Source organism: Pongo abelii, chromosome X (genome assembly GCF_028885655.2).
Source record: "Pongo abelii isolate AG06213 chromosome X, NHGRI_mPonAbe1-v2.0_pri, whole genome shotgun sequence".
Classification (NCBI taxonomy): Eukaryota; Metazoa; Chordata; class Mammalia; order Primates; family Hominidae; genus Pongo; species Pongo abelii.
Genome location: NC_072008.2, coordinates 108,125,287 through 108,148,590, shown reverse-complemented (window position 1 = coordinate 108,148,590; position 23,304 = coordinate 108,125,287). Strand labels below are relative to the sequence as shown.

At 42.0% G+C, this 23,304-nt stretch overlaps 1 protein-coding gene across 2 annotated transcripts in view; it reads left to right on the top strand.

The window, feature by feature from the left end:
* The first annotated feature begins 18,982 nt into the window (after window positions 1-18,982).
* Window positions 18,983-23,304, top strand: part of LOC129053001 (nuclear RNA export factor 2) — a 72,723-nt gene continuing 68,401 nt past the window's right edge. The window contains exons 1-2 of one of the 2 annotated variants that reach the window (XM_054544860.1): window positions 18,996-19,094; window positions 19,197-19,294. The gene's annotated coding sequence lies outside the window, so the exon portion shown is untranslated. Of the gene's footprint in view, window positions 19,095-19,196; window positions 19,295-23,304 lie in introns of both variants that reach the window. The other variant, XM_054544861.1, reaches the window with a different exon arrangement.

Genomic DNA, 23,304 nt, shown 5'->3' with positions numbered 1-23,304 from the left:
TTTATAATAATTTGTAATGTATAAATAAATGAAATGGAAAAATATGTCCTTATTAGATAAATTTTCTTGTATCTTCCTTTCAGCCCGTTAAATTAAATAAGCAGGTGTTCATTGGCTTGAGTCTGTGTTCCTACTTTGAGTTCCTAGGTAACAAATTGAAACCTAACTTAGTTTGTAAACAAATTGAAAACTGAACTAGGAGTATAACGAAAAACAGAACCTTAGCCAAACACAGGAGGCTGAGCTTCAGCCCATCACAGGCTGCCAACTGATTAGACCATGTCCAAATGAATCAGAAGCCTAGCTGTAACCAATCAAGTTATTTGTGTATTTTGCTTCTATGTTCTGTCTGTAAATACTGCTCAAGTTCGGGAGCAGAACTCACTGAACCACTTCTGGTACTGACTGATCCCTGATGTATAAATTGTTCTTTGCTCAAACAAACTTTGTTAAATGTAATTTGCCTGAAGCTTTTCTTTTAACAATCGTTTTGCACAACAAGATGTCGGCTCTTGGTAATTTAGATTTTATTTTCTAAATATATTTCCATGTGTATGATATTGTAAAGCTAGTTTTATAGGAACATATATACTCTTCAAAGTCTGGTTCACTATATATGCACACACTAATCTTTAATTTGCCTTTATATTTATATATCTCATTGCTTTTTTTACTTTTATCTTTACCTTTGGTCATGATGTATACTTCTTCTCTGAGTTATTTCACTGTAGAGTTTGAACAGTACTGTTTTAGGTAATCAGATGTATTTATATACCAAGCATTTGCTTAAAAATATGCTCCAAATATTTTTCTCAATAATTCACATTTTTATATGTGACTTCCTGTGGGGGGAGGGACGCGGTGTAGATGGATGTCTTTTTAAACTTTGCCTTAATTTATCTGAATAAATTTGTAATATAACTAAAAGCTTTTCCAGGGTCATAGGTCTAGTTTTAAGTACCCCTGGTGTCTACATCATGCCCACAAGGTACACAAACATCCCCCTCACTTGATGGCGAAGATGATGGTGGAGATGAAATCCTGCCCCTTAGTTCTAGAGGCTTGGATATAGGGACACATGGATTGGTGGTGTGTGGAGTTCAGGCAGAAGCACAGGAAAATGACCTCCAGGGAGGGAAGGAAATTAACATTTACAGAATTACTTTAAGCCAGAGGCAGTATACATGGTATCACTTTTAAGCCAAACACGCATTCAATTATCCCCATTCTTCACAAATGTAGAATTAGGTGTAAAGCTTTTTTCCATTGTGTTCTGAAGCCTTCAAGCCTTTGAAGGCTGGAATCTCCAGTGGTTGAGTATCTGATGCAACACAATAGCTCAGTTTTATGTTTTCTACCACGAGTTGCATAATTTTTATATTTAAAAAATCAATGAATAAATTAAAACATTTTTTGCACCACCAGAAGAAAAAAAACTAAAAGTGTGAAAACCTGTGAGTAAATATTTGTGAACAGTATTACGGACTTTGATCCTAATATGCTTGACCACAAAGGACTTTTGCTAATCAGTAGAGAATGGGGCAAAAGATGTCAACAGATACTTTGCCTAAAAAGCAAAATGATTTTCCAGTAAACCTCTGGACACATGCTAAACTGTCCCTGAACCAAACGAGAGTCGGGCTGCTTATTCTTGAGGCCCAATAATGAGATGCCGACGAACTGGGAGAGAAGGGAATTTTTATTTCTGCAACAGGTTACAGGGAGAAGGCCAGGAAATTATCGCCAGACCAACTCAGAATTATAAAGTTTTCCAGAGCTTATATACCTTACAAGCTATATGTCTACGTGTAAGTGTGCATTCATCGAAAGACGTAAGTGATTAGCTTCTCCTAATCTATAACTAAGATGTGAGTCCTGAAGACCTTCCTCTGCAGCCTCAGTACATTTACTTAATCTAAATGGGTCCCTGTGCTGGGGTGATTACCCTTATCTTGTCTCTTGATAAGCCATGGAGGTATGGAGAGTTCCCTGAGTCCCCAATAAAGCTCGTTTGTGGAGACCTGGGGAGTTTCTTCAGACCCCCAGTGAAACTCGTTTAATCCGGAACGGTTCCTGTTAAGAATTCCTTCATTATCTTGTCATGCTTTAAGGCCCAGGAAAGGCCTAGGCAAAACTCTTGGTGGGCTTTTGTTACATTCCAGCTTTTGGATAAGAGCACTGGCTCTTTCAGTTTTTAATATTTATTTATTTATTTATTTATTTCTTCATTTATTATTATACTTTAAGTTTTAGGGTACATGTGCACAACGTGCAGGTTTGTTACATATATATACATGTGCCATGATGGTGTGCTGCACCCGTTGACTCGTCATTTAGCATTAGGTATATCTCCTAATGCTATCCCTCCCCCCTCCCTTCACCCTACAACAGTCCCCAGTGTGTGATGTTCCCCTTCCTGTGTCCATGTGTTCTCATTGTTCAATTCCCACCTATGAGTGAGAACATGCGGTGTTTGGTTTTTTGTCCTTGCGATAGTTTGCTGAGAATGATGGTTTCCAGCTTCATCCTTGTCCCTACAAAGGACATGAAGTCATTGTTTTTTATGGCAGCATAGTATTCCATGGTGTATATGTGCCACATTTTCTTAATCCAGTCTATCATTGGTGGAAATTTGGGTTGGTTCCAAGTCTTTGCTATTGTGAATAGTGCCGCAATAAACATACATGTGCATGTGTCTTTATAGCAGCATAATTTATAATCTTTTGGGTATATACCCAGTAATGGGATGGCTGAGTCAAATAGTATTTCTAGTTCTAGATCCCTGAGGAATCGCCACACCGACATCCACAATGGTTGAACTAGTTTACAGTCCCACCGACAGTGTAAAAGCGTTCCTATTTCTCCACATCCTCTCTAGCACCTGTTGTTTCCTGACTTTTTAATGATCGCCATTCTAACTGGTGTGAGATGGTATCTCACTGTGGTTTTGATTTGCATTTATCTGATGGCCAGTGATGATGAGCATTTCTTCATGTGTTTTTTGGCTGCATAAATGTCTTCTTTTGAGAAGTGTCTGTTCATATCCTTCGCTCACTTTTTGATGGGGCTGTTTGTTTTTTTCTTGTAAATTTGTTTGAGTTCAATTTAGATTCTGGATATTAGCCCTTTGTCAGATGAGTAGGTTGCAAAAATTTTCTCCCATTCTGTAGGTTGCCTGTTCACTCTGACGGTAGTTTCTTTTGCTGTGCAGAAGCTCTTTAGTTTAATTAGATCCCATTTGTCAATTTTGGCTTTTGTTGCCATTGCTTTTGGTGTTTTAGACATGAAGCCCTTGCCCATGCCTATGTCCTGAATGGTATTGCCTAGCTTTTCATCTAGGGTTTTTATGGTTTTAGGTTTGACATGTAAGTCTCTAATCCATCTTGAATTAATTTTTGTATAAGGTGTAAGGAAGGGATCCAGTTTCAGCTTTCTACATATGGCTAGCCAGTTTTCCCAGCACCATTTATTAAATAGGGAATCCTTTCCCCATTTCTTCTTTTTGTCAGGTTTGTCAAAGATTAGGTACTTGTAGATATGTGGCAATATTTCTGAGGGCTCTGTTCTGTTCCGTTGGTCTATATCTCTGTTTTGGTACCAGTACCATGCCGTTTTGGTTACTGTAGCCTTGTAGTATAGTTTGAAGTCAGATAGTGTGATGCCTCCAGCCTTGTTCTTTTGGCTTAGGACTGACATGGCAAGGCGGGCTCTTTTTTGGTTCCATATGAACTTTAAAGTAGCTTTTTCCAATTCTGTGAAGAAAGTCATTGGTAGCTTGATGGGGATGGCATTGAATCTATAAATTACCTTGGGCGATATGGCCATTTTCATGATATGGATTCTTCCTACCCATGAGCATGGAATGTTCTTCCATTTGTTTGTATCCTCTTTTATTTCATTGAGCAGTGGTTTGTAGTTCTCCTTGAAGAGGTCCTTCACATCCCTTGGAAGCTGGATTCCTAGGTATTTTATTCTCTTTGAAGCAGTTGTGAATGGGAGTTCACTCATGATTTGGCTCTCTGTTTGTCTGTTATTGGTGTATAAGAGTGCTTCTGATTTTTGCACATTGATTTTGTATCCTGAGACTTTGCTGAAGTTGCTTATCAGTTTAAGGCGATTTTGGGCTGAGACGATGGGGTTTTTTAGATATACAATCATGTCGTCTGCAAACAGGGACAATCTGACTTCCTCTTTTCCTAATTAAATACCCTTTATTCCCTTCTCCTGCCTGATTGCCCTGGCCAGAACTTCCAACACTATGTTGAATAGGAGTGACGAGAGAGGGCATCCCTGTCTTGTGCCAGTTTTCAAAGGGAATGCTTCCAGTTTTTGCCCATTCAGTATGATATTGGCTGTGGGTTTGTCATAGATAGCTCTTATTTTTTTGAGATACGTCCCACGAATACCTACTTTATTGAGAGTTTTTAGCTTAAAGGGTTGTTGAATTTTGCAACAACCCTTTGCATCTATTGAGATAATCATGTGGTTTTTGTCTTTGGTTCTGTTTATATGCTGGATTACGTTTATTGATTTGCGTATGTTGATCCAGCCTTGCATCCCAGGGATGAAGCCCCCTTGATCATGGTGGATAAGCTTTTCGATGTGTTGCTGGATTCGGTTTGCCAGTATTTTATTGAGGATTTTTGCATCAATGTTCATCAAGGATATTTGTCTAAAATTCTCTTTTTTTGTTGTGTCTCTGCCAGGCTTTGGTATCAGGATGATGCTGGCCTCATAAAATGAGTTAGGGAGGATTCCCTCTTTTTCTATTGATTGGAGTAGTTTCAGAAGGAATGGTACCAGCTCCTCCTTGTACCTCTGGTAGAATTCGGCTGTGAATCCATCTGGTCCTGGACTTTTTTTGGTTGGTAAGCTATTAATTATTGCCTCAATTTCAGAGCCTGTTATTGGTGTCTTCAGAGATTCAACTTCTTCCTGGCTTAGTCTTGGGAGAGTGTATGTGTCCAGGAATTTATCCATTTCTTATAGATTTTCTAGCTTATTTGTGTAGAGGTGTTCATAGTATTCTCTGATGGTAGTTTGTATTTCTGTGGGATCGGTGGTGATATCCCCTTTATCATTATTTATTGTGTCTATTTGATTCTTCTCTCTTTTCTTCTTTATTAGTCTTGCTAGCGGTCTATCAATTTTGTTGATCTTTTCAAAAAACCAGCTCCTGGATTCATTGATTTTTTGAAGGGTTTTTGTGTCTCTATTTCCTTCAGTTCTCCTCTGATCTTAGTTATTTCTTGCCTTCTGCTAGCTTTTGAATGGAATTTCTCTTGCTTCTCTAGTTCTTTTAATTGTGATGTTAGGGTGTCAATTTTAGATCTTTCCTGCTTTCTCTTGTGGGCATTTAGTGCTATAAATTTCCCTCTACACACTGCTTTGAATGTATCCCAGAGATTCTGGTATGTTGTGTCTTTGTTCTCGTTGGTTTCAAAGAACATCTTTATTTCTGCCTTCGTTTCGTTATGTACCTAGTAGTCATTCAGGAGCAGGTTGTTCAGTTTCCAAGTAGTTGAGCGATTTTGAGTGAGTTTCTTAATCCTGAGTTCTAGTTTGATTGCACTGTGGTCTGAGAGACAGTTTGTTATAATTTCTGTTCTTTTACATTTGCTGAGGAGTGCTTTACTTCCAAGTATGTGGTCAATTTTGGAATAGGTGTGGTGTGGTGCTGAGAAGAATGTATATTCTGTTGATTTGGGGTGGAGAGTTCTGTAGATGTCGATTAGGTCCACTTGCTGCAGAGCTGAATTCAGTTCCTGGGTATCCTTGTTATCTTTCTGTCTTGTTGATCTGTCTAATGTTGACAGTAGGGTGTTAAAGTCTCCCATTATTATTGTGTAGGAGTCTAAGTCTCTTTGTAGGTCACTAAGGACTGGATTTATGAATCTGGGTGCTCTTGTATTGGGTGCATATATATTTAGGATAGTTAGTTCTTCTTGTTGAATTGATCCCTTTACCATTATGTAATGACCTTGTCTCTTTTGATCTTTGTTGGTTTAAAGTCTGTTTTATCAGAGACTAGGATTGCAACCCCTGCCTTTTTTTGTTTTCCATTTGCTTGGTAGATCTTCCTCCATCCCTTTATTTCGAGCCTATGTGTGTCTCTGCACGTGAGATGGGTTTCCTGAATACAGCACACTGATGGGTCTTGACTCTTTATCTAATTTGCCAGTCTGTGCCTTTTAATTGGAGCATTTAGCCCATTTACATTTAAGGTTAGTATTGTTATGTGTGAATGTGATCCTGTCATTATGATGTTAGCTGGTTATTTTGCTCATTAGTTGATGCAGTTTCTTCCTAGCCTGGATGGTCTTTACAATTTGGCATGTTTTTGCAGTGGCTGGTACTGGTTGTTCCTTTCCATGTTTAGTGCTTCCTTCAGGAGCTCTTTTAGGGCAGGCCTGGTGGTGACAAAATCTCTCAGCATTTGCTTGTCTGTAAAGTATTTTATTTCTCCTTCACTTATGAAGCTTAGTTTGGCTGGATATGACATTCTGGGTTGAAAATTCTTTTCTTTAAGAATGTTGAATATTAGCCCCCACTCTCTTCTGGCTTGTAGGGTTTCTGCCGAGAGATCAGCTGTTAGTCTGATGGGCTTCCCTTTGTGGGTAACTTGACCTTTCTCTCTGGCTGCCCTTAACATTTTTTCCTTCATTTCAACTTTGGTGAATCTGACAATTATGTGTCTTGGAGTTGCTCTTCTTGAGGAGCATCTTTGTGGCTTTCTCTGTATTTCCTGAATTTGAATGTTGGTCTGCCTTGCTAGATTGGGGAAGTTCTCCTGGATAATATCCTGCAGAGTGTTTTCCGACTTGGTTCCATTCTCCCCATCACTTTCAGGTACACCAATGAGACGTAGATTTGGTCTTTTCACATAGTTCCATATTTCTTGGAGGCTTTGTTTGTTTCTTTTCATTCTTTTTTCTCTAAACTTCTCTTCACGCTTTATATCATTCATTTCATCTTCCGTTGCTGATACCCTTTCTTCCAGTTGATTGCATCGGTTACTGAGGCTTGTGCATTCATCACGTAGTTCTTGTGCCGTGGTTTTCAGCTCCATCAGGTCCTTGAAGGACTTCTCTGCATTGATTATTGTAGTTATCCATTCATCTAATTTTTTTTCAAAGTTTTTAACTTCTTTACCATTGGTTCAAACTTAGTTTGATCTTCTGAAGCCTTCCTCTCTCAACTTGTCAAAGTCATTTTCTGTCCAGCTTTGTTCTGTTGCTGGTGAGGAGCTGTGTTCCTTTGGAGGAGGAGAGGCACTCTGATTTTTAGAGTTTCCAGTTTTTCTGCTCTGTTTTTTTCCCATCTTTGTGGTTTTATCTACCTTTGGTCTTTGATGATGGTGACATACAGATGGGTTTTTGGTGTGGATGTCCTTTCTGTTTGTTAGTTTTCCTTCTAACAGCCAGGACCCTCAGCTGCAGGTCTGTTGGAGTTTACTGGAGGTCCACTCCAGATGCTGTTTGCCTGGGTATCAGCAGCGGTGGCTGCAGAACAGCAGATATTGGTGAACCGCAAATGCTGCTGCCTGATCGTTCCTCTGGAAGTTTTGTCTCAGAGGAGTACCTGGCCGTGTGAGGTGTCAGTCCACCCCTACTGGGGGGTGCCTCCCAGTTAGGCTACTTGGGGGTCAGGGACCCACTTGAGGAGGCAGTCTGCCTCTTCTCAGATCTCAAGCTGCGTGCTGGGAGAACCACTGCTCTCTTCAAAGCTGTCAGACAGGGACATTTAAGACTGCAGAGGTTATTGCTGTCTTTTGTTTGTCTGTGCCCTGCCCCCAGAGGTGGAGTCTACAGAGGCAGCAGGCCTCCTGGAGCTGTGGTGGGCTCCACCCAGTTCGAGCTTCCTGGCCGCTTTGTTTACCTACTCAAGCCTGAGCAATGGCGGGCACCCCTCCCCCAGCCTCGCTGCTGCCTTGCAGCTTGATCTCAGACTGCTGTGCTAGCAATGAGCGAGGCTCCGTGGGCGTAGGACCCTCTGAGCCATGTGCGGGATATAATCTCCTGGTGTGCTGTTTGTGAAGCCCGTTGGAAAAGCGCAGTATTAGGGTGGGAGTGACCCGATTTTCCAGGTGCCCTCTGTCACCCCTTTCTTTGACTAGGAAAGGGAATTCCCTGACCCCTTGCGCTTCCTGGGTGAGGCGATGCTTCTCCCGGCTTCGGCTCACGCACGGTGCGCGGCACCCACTGTCCTGCACCCACTGTCCGGCACTCCCCTGTGAGATGAACCTGGTACCTCAGTTGGAAATGCAGAAATCACCTGTCTTCTGCGTCGCTCACACTGGGAGCTGTAGACTGGAGCTGTTCCTATTCGGCCATCTTGGCCCCACCCAGTTTTTAATATTTAACTTCACCACTGAGTCAGAACTGAAACAGTTGATATGGAGGCCTGTGTTAGTGAGACTTTGGCTTGCCACAAAACCACACTAATTGAAGAAATGAAAATCTGTTGTCCAAGTAAGTAATGAAGCCAATTTGAATAAAGTTATTTATATGATTGCAAATTTTAAAAGGAACCTACAAATGAATACTTAAAAAAATATTTAAGGTAGTGCTATGCTTTGAATATGTCCTTCAAAGTTCATGTGTTGGATACTTAATTGCTGTTGTAACAATGTTGAGAGGTAGGACCTTTCAGAACAGACTAGGTCGTGAGGGCTCTGCCCTCATGAATGGATTAATGCCGTTATTGTGAGACTGTGTTAGTTATCATGGCAGTGGGCTCCTGATAAAAGGCTAAGTCCAAACCCCATTTTCTCTTTGTCTCACACACTCTATCACCATGTGACACCTTCAGTGTCCCCTGCCAGATACTGGTGCCATGCTCTTGAGACTTCCCAGCCATCAGAACAGTGAGCCAAACAAAATCGTCTTCTTTATAAATTGCCTAGCCTGTGCATTCTGTTATAGCAGTAGAAAACAGACTATGACAGGTAGGTAGACATATTACCCAAAGAGAAACACATCTGAAAAATATACACCAATCTTTTTACATTGAATATGTATGGGTCACAGTGATGGGATCATATAGATGGAAGATGTAGAATGATTTCATCTGCTAAATATACATTTATAATGTTTAGTATTTTTTGATTAGGAAAATTTCTTGAGAGAAACAGTTGAAAATATGTAACAGCAAATTAACAAAAAAGCAGATAAATATTTTTCTTTTAAGAAGTGTTCATGCTATGCTGTTTTTTTTTAAAGAAAGATTATAATAACTCTTGACTTGAGAGTTACCCCTATCTATGTAGATGTGTGATTTGTATATCACAATTCCATCGTTTAGAATGTTCAAACTCTCAGTGTGCAGACTTATCTTCTGCTCTCTCAGGGGTTGGATGTCTCTCGGGGCATAGAGACACAAGAAGGGATTGCTGTTAAAGGATGGACAATTATAGAAATTTCTGGTTGATGCACTGCATATCAGTCCCTTTTATCACTCCCTTCCCCTTGCAAACTGATCTGTCCCGAGACTTTTGGGGTTATAAGTCTGACTCTGACAAACAGATAGCATCTATGTACATTCAATACTTTAAAGGGAAAAGGTGTGATTCTTTTTTTCTACTCTCATTCCAGTGGCCACTAAATTATCTTTCCTATTTCCTTTATACTTTCCATGTCTGTCTCTAATATGCCCTCTCTGAGATGGACTGAACTTTTTTTTCTGTCATTCAGTTATTTTCAGATATTTTTATAACTTTGTCCTTCCTTAAGAATATGTGATATGCAAGAGTTTATTGAAACTATGTGTGGTGAAATCATGCCCATCTAATAGAGCTCAGTTCTAATGCTGGCAATTTCATGTAGCATCTGAATGAACCCTGACAAGCTTCTACAACTCATTAAGTCTCAGCAACCTAAGACAGGCCAAGAAGCTGGTAATTCTGCCTACCAGAATCCTGTTATGAGGAACACATGGAGGAAGAAAATGTAATGTAATGTAATGCAGCAAGCACAGAGCATGGCATGCAGCAGGCCCTCAGAGTTCCCCCATGTCCGTAGCTACAAGTACCTGGGTTCCGGGTCTCCCGACTATAGTTAGCTTGCTCTGCAGGGGTGACTCAATTGGAAACAGCTTCCTGGGTGTTGGTGGCAAACTCAGGGGGCACTAAGAACAGGAAGTAGAGCCTCTTCTGGCTCCCAGGGCTCTCCTCACTATGCCCTTCGGGAAAGGACTTATTTTGAAAACTCCACCTTGCTCACGTGAGCCTGACAAAATGGTCTGAGGCCTACTCTTGCCTTGTTTGACAGATCCCCTCAATTTTCTCTGAACCCCAGCTCCAGATCTCACAGATTCTCCTCACAAACACCATGTGAAGACAGTGGTGACAGGTCACTTCCCACATGCCACACCATGGGTGAATTGGTCAGTGCCAATCCTTGGCCTCAGGATCTCACAGGGCATGAAGGGTTCTGGGCCCCCTCTCCCACTCCAACCCACAGGACACCCAGCAGACTCACTTTCAGTTAGAGCTGGTAGGTGGCAAGGGCCCAGGCTGAGTGTTTTCCATTGTCCTGAGGATGAGGGCGAAGTGAACCCTGAGATACCTGTCTTAGTCCATTTTGTGCTATTATAAGAGAACACCCAACACTGGGTATGTTAGTCTGTTCTCACACTGCTGTAAAAATACTACCTGAGACTCGGTAATTTATAAACAGAAAAGGTTCAGTTGACTCACAGTTCCACATGGCTGGGGAGGGCTCAGGAAACTTACAATCATGGGAGAAGGCGAAGGGGAAGCAAGGCTTGTCTTATATGATGGCAGGTGAGAGAGAGAGCGAGGAAGCGCCACACTTTAAAACCATCAGCTCTCGCGGGAACTCCATCACTATCATGAGAACGGCACGGGGAAAACCGCCCCCATGATCCAGTCACCTCCCATCGGGTCCCTCCCTCCACACGTGGGGATTACAATTCAACATGACGACTTGGGTGGAGACACAGAGCCAAACTGCATCACTGAGTGGTTTATAAAGAACAGCAATTTATATCTTACAGTTCTGGAGGCTGGGAAGTGCAAGGTGGGGGGGCTTGCATCTGACGAGAGCCTTCTTGCTGTGTCATCCAATGGCAGAAGGTGGGAGGGCTAGAGTGCACAAGTGAGAGAAAGCAAGAGATCAAACTCATAGACTCAAGCCCTTTTATAATTGGTATTAATCCATTCATCAAGGTGCAACCCTCATGACCTAAACACCTCCCATTAGGCCCAACCTCCCAACAGTGTTGCACTGGGGATTAAGTTTCCAACACATGCTTTTTTGGGGACACATTCAAACCAACCATTGCATCCTGCCCCTGGCCCCCAAATTTATGTCCTTCTCACATGCAAAATACATTAATTCCATCCCAGTAGCCCCAAAGTCTTAACTCACTCCAGCACCCAAAGTCCAGAGTCTCATCTAAATTAGAGATGGGTGAGACTCAAGGCAGGATCCAGACTGAGGCAAATTTCCTCTAGCTCTGAGTCTGTGAAATCAAAACAAGTTGTCTATTCCCAAAATACAGTGGCGGGACAGGCGTAGGATGGACATTCTCATTCCAGGAGGGAGAGACAGGCAACAGAAAAGACATAACTGATCCTGAGAAAGTCCAAAACCCATCAGAGCAAACAACATTAAATTTTGAGGCTTGAGAATAATGTTCAAGTTCTGCCTTCTGAGGCAGGGATTGGGCCCCCAGATTCTCAGGCAGCCATGCTTCTATGGCTTTGCTAGGCTCAGTCCATCCAGCAGCTCTCACAGGTTGGAATCTTGTTCCTCCAGCTCTCCCAGGGTATCATTAAATGCCAGTAGCTCTGAAATTCTGGAATCTTAGTAGCAGTCCAGCTCCCACGCCTCTACTAGACATTACCCGAATTGGGACTCTCTGCAACTGACTTGTTCCCACAGCCCCATCAGGTGCTGGCCTGATGGGGACTCTCTCTGACAGCTCTGCCCCTGTGGCAGGTCTCTACATGGGTCCTCAGGCTGTCTGCAACATTCTGCGAAATCTAGGTGCAGGCCGTCACAGACCCATAGCTCGTGAATGCTGTGCACCTGCAGAATTAGCACCATTTGGATGCCGCCAAGGTCCACCGCTTGAGCCTTCCAGACCGGCAGCCTGTTCAGCACCCGGCCCCCCTTGAACTATGGCTGGGACAGCCGAGGAGTGCTGCACGAAGGTGCGGGCAGCAGACACTTAAAGCAGCAGGGGGCAGCAGATGTTGAGGTCCCGTGGGCGTCTCTCTGGAAACTTTGCCTTCGCATTGTGCACTGGGCATGTGACTGGAGGAGCAGCCTGGAAAACTCTGAAATGCTATCAGGGCCTTTCTCCAGTGGTCTTTGTCTTACTGAATAGCACCTGTTTCCCTTCTATCCGTGGTAATCTCATTAGCAAAGTGGTCACTTGGCCATGTCTGTAGTTTGCACTCTTAAACACGCTTTTTCATTCTTTACATGGCTAGGGTGAAATTTTTCAACATATTTACCTTCTTCCTATCTTTTAATTTACAAATTCCGTCTTTAAAGCATTTCTCTCTTCTCTCATTTTTGTCTAAGTGGCCGAACAAAGTCACGCAGTACCTTGAATGTTTTGCTGTTTAGTTATTTTCACTGCCAGATATCCTAGTTCATTACCCTGAAGTTCTTTTAATTTTTTTTCATTTTTACATTTTTGTGGGTACATAGTAGGTGTATATATTTATGGGGTATATGAGATATGTTGGAACAGGCATGCAATGTGTACTAATCACATCACATCCCCTCAAGCATTTGTTATGTGTGTTACAAACAATCTGCATCCTCTTAGGTACTTTAAAATGTGCAATTCAACTATTACTGACTTTAGGCAACATGCTGTGATATCCCACCTTATTCATTCTTTTCGTATTTTTTTGTATCCATTAACCATCCCCACCTACCCCCTGCCTCCACACTACCCTTCCCAGCCTCTGGTAACCATCCTTCTACCCTCTGTGTCCACGAGATCAATCATTTTGATTTTTCAGGTCCTACAAATAAGTGAGAACATGCGATGTTTGTCTATCTGTGCCTCAACATAAAGTCTATCTCACTCAACATAAAGATCTCCAGTTCCATCCACGTTGTTGCAGATGACCGGATCTCATTCTTTTTATGACTGAATAGTACTCCATTGGGTATATGTAGCACATTTTCTTTATCCACTCATCTGTTGATGGACACTTAGGTTGCTTCCACATGTTGCTATTGTAAACAGCGCTGCAACAAACAGGAGTGCAGATATCTCTTCCATATACTGATTTCCTTTCTTTCGGGTATATACTCAGCAGTTGGATTGGTGGATCATATGGTAGCTCAAATTTTAGTTTTTTGAGGAACCTGCAAACTGTTCCCCATAGTCGTTGTACTAATTTCATTCCCACCAACAGTGTACGCGGGTTCCCTTTTCTCCACACCCTCATCAGCATTTGTTATTGCCTGTCTTTTGGATATAAGCCATTTTAACTGGGGTGAGAAGATATCTCATTGTGGCTGTGATTTGCATTGCTCTGAAGATCAGTGATATTGAGCACCTCTTCATCTGCCTGTTTGCCATTTGTACGTCTTCTTTTGAGAAATGTGTATTCAAATCTTTTGCCCATTCTCTAACTGGATTATTGAATTTTCTCCAATACAGTTGTTTGAGCTCCTTGTATATTATACTGGTTATTAATCCCTTCTCAGATAGGTAGCTTGCAAATATTCTTTCCCATTTTGTGGGTTGTGTCTTCACTTTAGTGTTTGTTTCCTTTGCTGTGCAGAAGCTTTTTAACTAGTCATGCTTGATCCCGTTTGTCCATTTTTGCTTTGGATGCCAGTGCTTCTCGGGTATTACTCGAGAAATTTTTGCCCAGAACAGTATCCTGGACGTTTGCCCGGTGTTTTCTTGTAGAAGTTTCATAGGCTGACATCTCAGATTTACGTCTTTAATCCATTCTGATTTGATTTTTATATAAGATGAGAGATAAGGGTCAAGTTTCATTCTTCTCCATAGGGATACCCAGTTTTCCCAGCACCGGCGCCATTTATTGAAGAGACTGTCCTTTTCCCAATGTATGTTCTTGGCACCTTTGTCAAAAATGAGTTCACTGTGGGTGTGTGGATTTGTTCCTGGGTTGCCTATTCTGTCCCATTGGTCTATGGGTCTGTTTTAATGTCAGTACCTTGCTGATTTGGTTACTATAGCTCTGTAGTATAATTTGAAGTCAGGTAATGTGACTCCTCCAGTGTTGTTCTTTTTTGCTCAGGATAGCTTTGGCTATTCTGGGTCTTTTGTGGTACTATATACATTTTAGGATTGCTTTTCCTATTTCTGTAAAGAATGTCACTGGTGTTTTTGTAGGGATTGCATCGAATCTGTGGATTGCTTTGGGTATGATGGACATTTAAACAATATTGATTCTTCCAATGCATGAACATGGAATAACTTTCCATTATTGTGTCCTCTTCGATTTCTTTCATGAATGTCTTATAGTTTTCGTTGTGGAGATCTTTCACTTCTTTGGTTAATTCCGAGGTATTTAATTTTATTTGTGTCTATTGTAAGTGAGATTAATTCTGATTTCTTTTTCAGGGTGTTCGCTATTGGCATATATAAATGCTAGTGATTTTTGTAGGTTGATTTTGTATCCTGCAACTTTACTAGATTGGTTGATCAGTTCTAATAGTTTTCTGGTGGAGTCTTAAGGTTTTTCTAAATATAAGATCATATCATCAGCAAACAAAGGTAATTTGGCTTCTTCCTTTCCAGTGTGGATGCTCTTTACTTCTTTCTCTTACCTGATTGCTTGAGCAAAGACTTCCCGTACTATGTTGACTACCAGTGGTGAATGTGGGCATCCTTGTCATGTTTCAGATCTTAGAGGAAAGGCTTTCACTTTTTCCCCATTCAGTATGATACTAGCTGTCAGTCTGTTGTATATGACTTTTATTATGTTGAGGTATGTTCCTTCCATACCCAGTTTGTTGAGAATTTTATCAGGAAGGAATGTTGGATTTTTATCAAATGCTTTTTCAGCATCAATTGAAATAATCATATGGTTTTTATCTTTGATTCTGTTGATGTGATGTGTCACATTGATTGAGTTGCATATGTTGAACCATCCTCGCATCCCAGGGATAAATCCCACTTGGTCATGACGAACGATCTTTCTGATGTATTGTTGAATTGGGTTTGCTAGCATTTAGTTGAGGATTTTTGCATCGATATTGATCAGAGATATTGGCCTGTATTAAGAAGTCACTGTAAGAAGATGCCTGAGAGTGGATACTTGGTCAGTGTAATGATTTTAATATGCGCCTTTTCTAGTCTTCAGAAAATAGTCTCTTTTCTTATTTACTTTAGAATGTCATGACCCCCAACCTACGGAATTAATTAAACAAAGAAACATTTCCAATACACTATTTCACATTCAGAAGATTTCACAGTCTTTCAGCATCAAACCTTGTGAGCAAAGCCAGGACAACAGGCTCTAAGCTGACAAAAAAGTTTACCAGTATCTTCCATAGAGATGTCCTTTTCATTCATATAGATTCCATCCGCAAGTCAGGCCAGATCTTTCAGACTCTGACTTGTAAAAAAGTCTTGTGTAAGGAAAACTTACCAGCTTGCAACTAGTGTTTGGTCACTGCTGAGAGAAACAAATATTAAAAGATAAATAAATACGTCTCAGAGAGTTAAATGGGCATACTTGGAAACACGAAAGCTTAGAAAATGAATTTAATATGGCAGATTTTATTGAGAATGCATCATGAGTCATAGGAGTTCAGAAATCAGGAAGTTCAGGAAGAAGAAAAAGATCACAAAGGCAAGTTTATGATTACATCTACTAATCGAGGAACTGCTTGCTCTGCAACCAATAGATGATCAAGAGATGGTCAGATCTTGGTAGGCCCACAAGAGACGTCAAAATAAAATTCTCAGAAATAAACATCCTAGAGACCTCCAGTTCTGGCCAAGCTGGAGTTTGCCCTTTCCTCCCAGATGGTCCCTCTACATCAGAACACCCTGAATATAACAGCAAACCAGCAAAGAAAACTCTGAAACGTGGAAAGGGGAAAGCAGACTGACTCGTGCTCTCAGGACTCGAGCAAGAACACAGGCAGTGCATTCCCTTGGTTTTTCTATTTCCACCCAATATCCCAGACAGGGCACCGCAGAAGCCCCCAGTCCAGAACCACCAACAGTGGCAGACACAAAGCTCCAAGAAAAGCCTATTCCCTCTGCCAAAAGACCAGAAAAAACGTGATCTAAAAACTGAAAAACCTTTGTGACAAATTCCCCTCCCCTACACTAGACAAACAACAATGGAAAAACCTTACCTCCCCCACCCCCCGAGGTTTCAGGGAACAAGAAGGAAACTTGTCTTCTATCCTGCCTCTCTGAGGCAGATGGTGATGATCCAATTCACCTGTCAGGGTAGTGTCAGTGGTGTCCAGCAGCAAGATGAGCCTTCACCTTCACCTGACATCAATAACACTGAACAAGGCAGTCCAAGTTGGGACTAGGAAGCATTCCGTTTATCCCCATCTCTGGTGTCAGTGATGCCCAGTGGAAAGTTGAACCTTTACACTCATCCAAACTCAATGAAGCGGTGTGAGGTGGGGCTAATCGACACTCTGCTTTCCCCCTCAGGCATTCTGTGTAAGCTAGGCCCTATGGAGAGCTGTGCCTCCTTGTCCACCCATCATCAAGATGGAATCAGGTGGTGGGAGGCAGGGTTTGTTGGCAGTCTCCTTTCCCCCTCCTTCTCCTGATGTTCTCAGAGACCAGTGGGGACCTAGGCTTCTGCCCCACCACACTGCTGCAACAAAACATTGAGTCAGCCGTCCAGTTCCCCTTTCCCTGAAGCCTAGCAAAGAACTGTGCCTATACTCCCCGACCCCACCTCTGAGGTAACAAAGTGTTGTGAATTGGTGCCCCCTTTTTTATTGGAAATGTTCTCAGGGGGGCTAGGGTAGAAGTTCAGGTCCCACCCCCAGCCATCTGTGAAGAGGCAAGGTGAACCAGCAATCTAGTTTGCTAGGATGGTATCAGAACAGGAATCTGCACATATCACCTTATGATATGATGGGACCACCATCATATATGTGGTCTATCGTTGAACAAAAAGTCATTATGTGGTGCATGACTGAATATGGACTGTCTTAATGAAATGTCATCACAGCCTTATGAGGTTAAATTTATTACTATTCCAAGTTTAAAGATGGATAATAAAAGCTTGGAAGAGTTTACCTGGCCAAGGTTATTTAGCTACAAAGTGGTAATGCCACGGATTCAATCCTAAGATACCTGATGCCCATTACCCCATCTACTGAAAGATGACACCGTACTGCAAAAATTAAAACAGGCATAGCTGATCTGCTTCTTTACCTGTAATTAGAGTAAAAGAAAACAACAAAGCAAAACATAAAAACAACACAGTGACATGCTAACTGTCATGAAGAAAAGTACCACATGTCTGATAAGGTGATCAGAGATGTACACTAAGTAAGGAAGGTAGCTATAGGGATATCTAAGGCCAGGCTGTTACAGAAAAACACTTAACGGTATGGGAGTGTGCTTGCTGAGCTAGTGTTAGAGCAACAAAAAGGAGGCTAGTGTGGCTGGAGAAAAATCCATTTATTCATTCAAAGTATCCACTGAAGCAGGCATTGTTATAGGCACTTAGGATACATTAATGAGCAATAGACAAAGATATTCGCCCTTCTGGAATTTGTATTTTTCCACCATGGGAGACAGACAATAAAAAACAAAAACAGCATATGAGTGAAATATATTGTATTCCAGAAGATGACTGTGGGGGGAAAAATCAAATAGGGAAGAAGTGGAATCAGGAGTGTGGGCTGAGGGTTGGACATTCAAACAAATATCGCCTGCTTTGCAATTGATAGTATTATTAGATGGGTGGAAGTTTTCTCCTTTGTGCTGCCTTTGCCAGGCATCAGTGTAAATGCTCTATTGGCTTCACTGCAGAGGACAACACATTTTTCCTATCTTTGGTCAGGACTCATTTCCTTCTTTAATATATCAGAGAACCAGAGACACTAATATCTGACAGCCTTTTGCCATCAAGTGGCCACGCGTTTTTTAAGCAAGCATCCCCTGCTACACGTCCACTAAATTTGAGCTTTTAACTGTCTGTGTTTAGACGTGGCCTGGTAGAAACCCTCGCTGGGGCCAGGCGCGGTGGCTCACGCCTGTAATCCCAGCACTTTGTGAGGCCGAGTCGGGCGGATTACGAGGTCAAGAGAGGGAGACCATCCTGGCTAACATGGTAAAACCCCGTCTCCACTGAAAATAGGAAAACTAGCCGGGCGTGGTGGCAGGCGCCTGTAATGCCAGCTACTCGGGAGGCTGAGGTAGGAGAATCGCTTGAACCCGGGAGGCAGAGGTTGCGTGAGATGGGATCCCGCCAGTGCACTCCAGCCTGGGCAACAGAGTGAGACTCCCGTCTCAAAAAAAAAAAAAAAAAAAAAGAAAAAAAAAAGAAAAGAAAAAAAGAAAAAGAAAGAAAGCAAAGAAACCCTGACTGGCCAGTGCCCAGGCCATACACAAATGGCATTGTGCCTCACTTTTCACCTAGACGAAATCAGCAGGTGGGGCAGGCTTATAATCAGAACACCCCTCCCTTTCCACCTCACACACTCCCACCCGCCTGTCCCACAATCCTTCCTGCCCCTCCCGCTCTCCCACCCTTGGTTTCTCGAAACCCCTTCTCCTTCCCTGCTCCCTGTCCCCCCAGCTCCAGGAGGGGGAGGGGCAGGAATCTGGCTCCTCTTCCTGCCCCTCCCGCTCTCCCACCCTTGGTTTCTCGAAACCCCTTCTCCTTCCCTGCTCCCTGTCCTGCCAGCTCCAGGAGGGGGAGGGACAGGAATCTGGCTCCGCCTCCCAGTATGGAGATGATTGGCCAAAGGAGGTCACCTGACCAAGCTGAGCCAATTGAAGTCCTCTCCCCGCTGCTTTGAGACGGAACCCTTAAGACGCTGGGCCCCACCCGCAAGATTGCGTCTTGTTTGTGGCAAGATTCTGAGGGGAAGTGTAGCTCCCAGGTTGGTTCCAAGTCTTCTTCCAATTAGGTAAATTACAACAATATCTTTTCCATGAATTTCCTTTCTTTTCTTTTTTGCCTTTTTTTTTTTTTTTTTTTTTTGAGACGGAGTTTGGCTCTTGTTGCCCAGGCTGGAGCGTAATGTCGCGATCTCGGCTCACCACAACCTCCACCTCCCGGGTTCAAGTGATTCTCCTGCCTCAGCCTCCCAAGTACCTGGGATTACAGGTATGCGCCATCATGCCAGGCTAATTTTTGTATTTTTAGTAGAGAGGGGGTTTCTCCATATTGGTTAGGCTGGTCTCCAACTCCCGACCTCAGGTGATCCACCCGCCTCGGCCTTCCAAAGTGCTGGGATTACAGGCGTGAGCCACCGCGCCCGGCCCTTCTATAAATTTTATATAAACTAGGCCTTTTTTGGCCTACATTACCTAGGGTCAAGGTTTAGGGATTCATAGGAAAGGCAAATCCAGCTGGATTGCTCGGTGGTCCACTCTCCACTCCACTCTCTATGTATCCCTTATCTTCACGTGTGATTAGCTTCAATTGTATGGCTAATCACTTCATGCTCTCTCTTTGCAATTCCTCAGGCAGGTTTTCTCTTCTTCGTCAAAAAGTTATATTTCTCTTTTGCATCTTAGTTTTGTTTATAGTTAATTTTGATATGGTGGGCTTTAAATTGTAAATATTGGATTGTATAGATATTTTTCTTTCTATTGTATTTCATTCCTTTTATGCTTAAAAATGCTTTCCTCATCTGAAGAGTAAATACATATTCACCTATGTGTTGGAGATGACTGGGCTTTCATCTCTTATAGTCTTTTTAATGAATGATGTGGTATGAGCATGTATGCATCCTTCTAACTATGTTTCAATTGGTTATCGTTAAGCAGTGTGGTTTATAGGTTGCCAGCCCTTTAGCCACTGATTTTGTCTTTTAAAATTCTTTACTCTGAAATAACTTTGGACTTACAGAAAAGTTACAAAAATGATTATACAGAGAGCCCTTGCCTGGATTTCCCTAATGTTAACATCTTATATAACCATAGAAAAATTACCAAAACTAACTACTACATTACATTGATGTACTAATTAACATTACTACATCGATGTTAATTACCAACAGTTAACATTGATGTGGTACTATTAACTAATCTACAGATTTTATGTGAATTTCACCAGTTATCTCACTGATGTCCTTCTTCTATTCTAGGATCTTATCCAGGACACTTCATTGCATTTGGTCTTCATTTCTCCTTAGTCTCCTCCAGGCTGACATTTCCTCAATCTTTATTGGTCTTCCACAGCCCTGACACTTTTGGAGATACCAGTCAGGTGTTTTGTGGAATGTCTCTCAATTTGTCTTTGTCTCATGTTTTCTTATGATTAGATTGAAGTTGTGCATTTGTAGCAAGCACACCTGTTTTATTCTCCTCCCTTTCCCAGTGGTGAGGGACGGATTCCCACCCTAGTGTTATGGGGGCGGCTGAACACATGGTACCCTATACTGGACAGACGGAATCCACAGCAATTTATTAGTAACATTTACTCACAACCAGAGAGAGGAGGGCACCTCACGCCAGGTAGAGCCACACAGTGTCACACTCTGGAAGAGAGTGAACAAGCAGGGGCTTTCAGGGGGAAGTCTTTGTAGTAACCAGAGGATGAAGTGACCGTTGTTTCAGGGGAGGACGATTGGCTTGTTTGAATAATTCTGCAGGCTGGTGGGGACCTGAAACATGCTACCCAGAGATAAGCAGGCACTGTGTCTGTTCAACATGATAATAAGGAGGGTACTTTGGCCAGGGGGTCTTTCTCCCTGGGAACCCAATAGGGAAGATAACTTGTGGTGAGGCCAGTCAGTGTCCTCCTGTTCTACCCCAGATGTCAAGGCATCCATATAATTGGGCCTCTAATTTTAGGTCTTATGCGACATTACCGCAAACGTGATTTCGTTCCCTTCTACGTGGATCATGTCAGGGGTACATGACATCCATAAGTTGTATTACTGGTGGTCCTCACCTTGATCACTTGGTTAAAGTGGTGGGAGTTATGCTGCCCCAGTGTAATGCTACTATTTTCTTCTTTGTTAGTAATAAACATAGTGTGAAAAGTTCTTTAAGAAGAAACACAATAGGTCCTCTTATATTCCTGTTTCTTCGCAGACTTTGACCCACTACTGTTAAAATCTGTCTAGGGATCTTGCCTACAGCAAATATTACCTAATGGTGATTTTCTGTTTTCCTAATTTCTGCTACATTTATTAATTGGAATTCCTCTGTAAGGAAGAGCTATCTTTACTCCCTCATTTGTTTATTTCTTCAATTTATTTATCTCAGTATGGGCTCTTGAATAATTATGTTATACATGCCAGGCTTAATACCTAGGTGATGGGTTGATGGGTGCAGCAAACCACCAGGGCGCAGGTTTACCTATGTAATGAACCTGCACATCCTGCACATGTATCCCAGAACTTGCAATAAAATAAAATAAAAATTTAATCTAATTATATCATTATTTTGTTCTTTGAACTGTTCTAGCCTTGGCCATTGGGAAGTCATTTTGGTTGGTTCTGTGGTCTTTTGATATGACCCTATCGTTTTTTGGTACCTTTTTCTGGCACAATAAGATGTTCAGATTCATCATGTGTGTGCCCACCTACCCTCACACACACACACCCCTTATAGCCCTGGATTAAAACAACTTCTACAAGGGGCCCCGGTTCCCTTTCTTGGGGAATGACATTTACCAACCAGTATCTCGGTGTGTGTTCATTATTAATGGCGTTTCATTGCTGCTAAGGCTCTCTCTATGGAGAGGGTTAGGAAATAACGTATGTATACACCCATGCCTATAGACACATCTACATTTATTTTGGTATCTATCTGTATGCATAGCTATTAAAAGCCAGGAGCTTGTATTGATACTTTCAATTCCAATCATTCTAGACTTATTTGTAGATTCGTTCTCCGACCTGGCTTTCATTATCAAATAGTTTACATACCTGTTTATTTCTGGTCAGTAGATACATAAAGTAGCGTCTGAATTGCTAACAAATAAATGCCCCTGTTGCAAACATATTAATAAGTTATATTTTTGTACAGTTGTTTTTGTCTTTGGCCTTAGAGGATATAGTCAAAATACTGCTCTCCAAAGTTATGTATCTTAGATCTTTTCTTCCTCTCTCCTTCAGCGTGGTTAAGACACTCATTTGTAATATTGTTAGTTGAACCTGTTTCTGTTTGATTTGGGGTACCCTCACCCCAATATCCTGGTTGATTTCAATTTTTTATTTATATTTTGGGTATGTGCAACATTACTATGATCCAAAGAGTCAGGGTTATACAAAAGCCTATACTCGGGGAAGTGTCACTCCTTCGTCATCCCTTCTACCCTGTTCCCATTCCCCATTTCTTTCCACTTCTTTCCCTGGCCCTCCCTGTAGGGTAATCAGTCCCTTTGGTTTCTGGTTTAACCTTTCCTGTATTTACTTTGCCCAAATGAGCAGATACATACATGTTTTCTCATATTCCCTTCTTACACGAAGGATAGCATACTATACATGTTCCTTTGCACTTTGCCTTTCCTACTTAACAGCATTCTTGGAAATCACTCCATATTGTTTCACAGAGATCTTCATCGTTCCTTTTTACGGCTGCATTGTACTCCATTGTGTGGCTGTGCCACACATAGTTTGTTCAACCACTCGCCTATGTTTGGGCATTTTGTTTTTAATACAGAAACCAGGTCTCGCTCTATAACCCAGGCTGACTGAAGTGCAGTGGCACAATCATAGCTCATGGTAACCTCAAACTCCTGGGCTCAAGCAATTCACAACTGCCTCAGCCTCCCAAGTGGCTAGGACTACAGGTGTGTGCCACCATGCCTGGCTAATTAAAGACAATTTTTTTTTTTTTCGATACGGGGCCTCTCTATGTTGCCCAGACTGGTTGGATCTCCTGGCCTCCAGTGATCCTCCCGCCTTGGTCTCCAAAGTGCTGAGATTACAGGCATGAGCCATGGTGCCTGGCCTGTATGGGCTTTTAAATTCTTTCCAAGATTTTGCAGTTACAGACATTACTCCCGTGAATAACCCTGGACATGATTTTTTTTTTTTTTTTTTGTATTGGTAGAAATGTACCTTCAAGGTATATTCCCACTAGTAGGATTATTGGGCCAAAATTTAAGTGCACATGTAGTTTTCTTAGGTGTTTCCAAGTTTCTCTCCAGAAGGATTG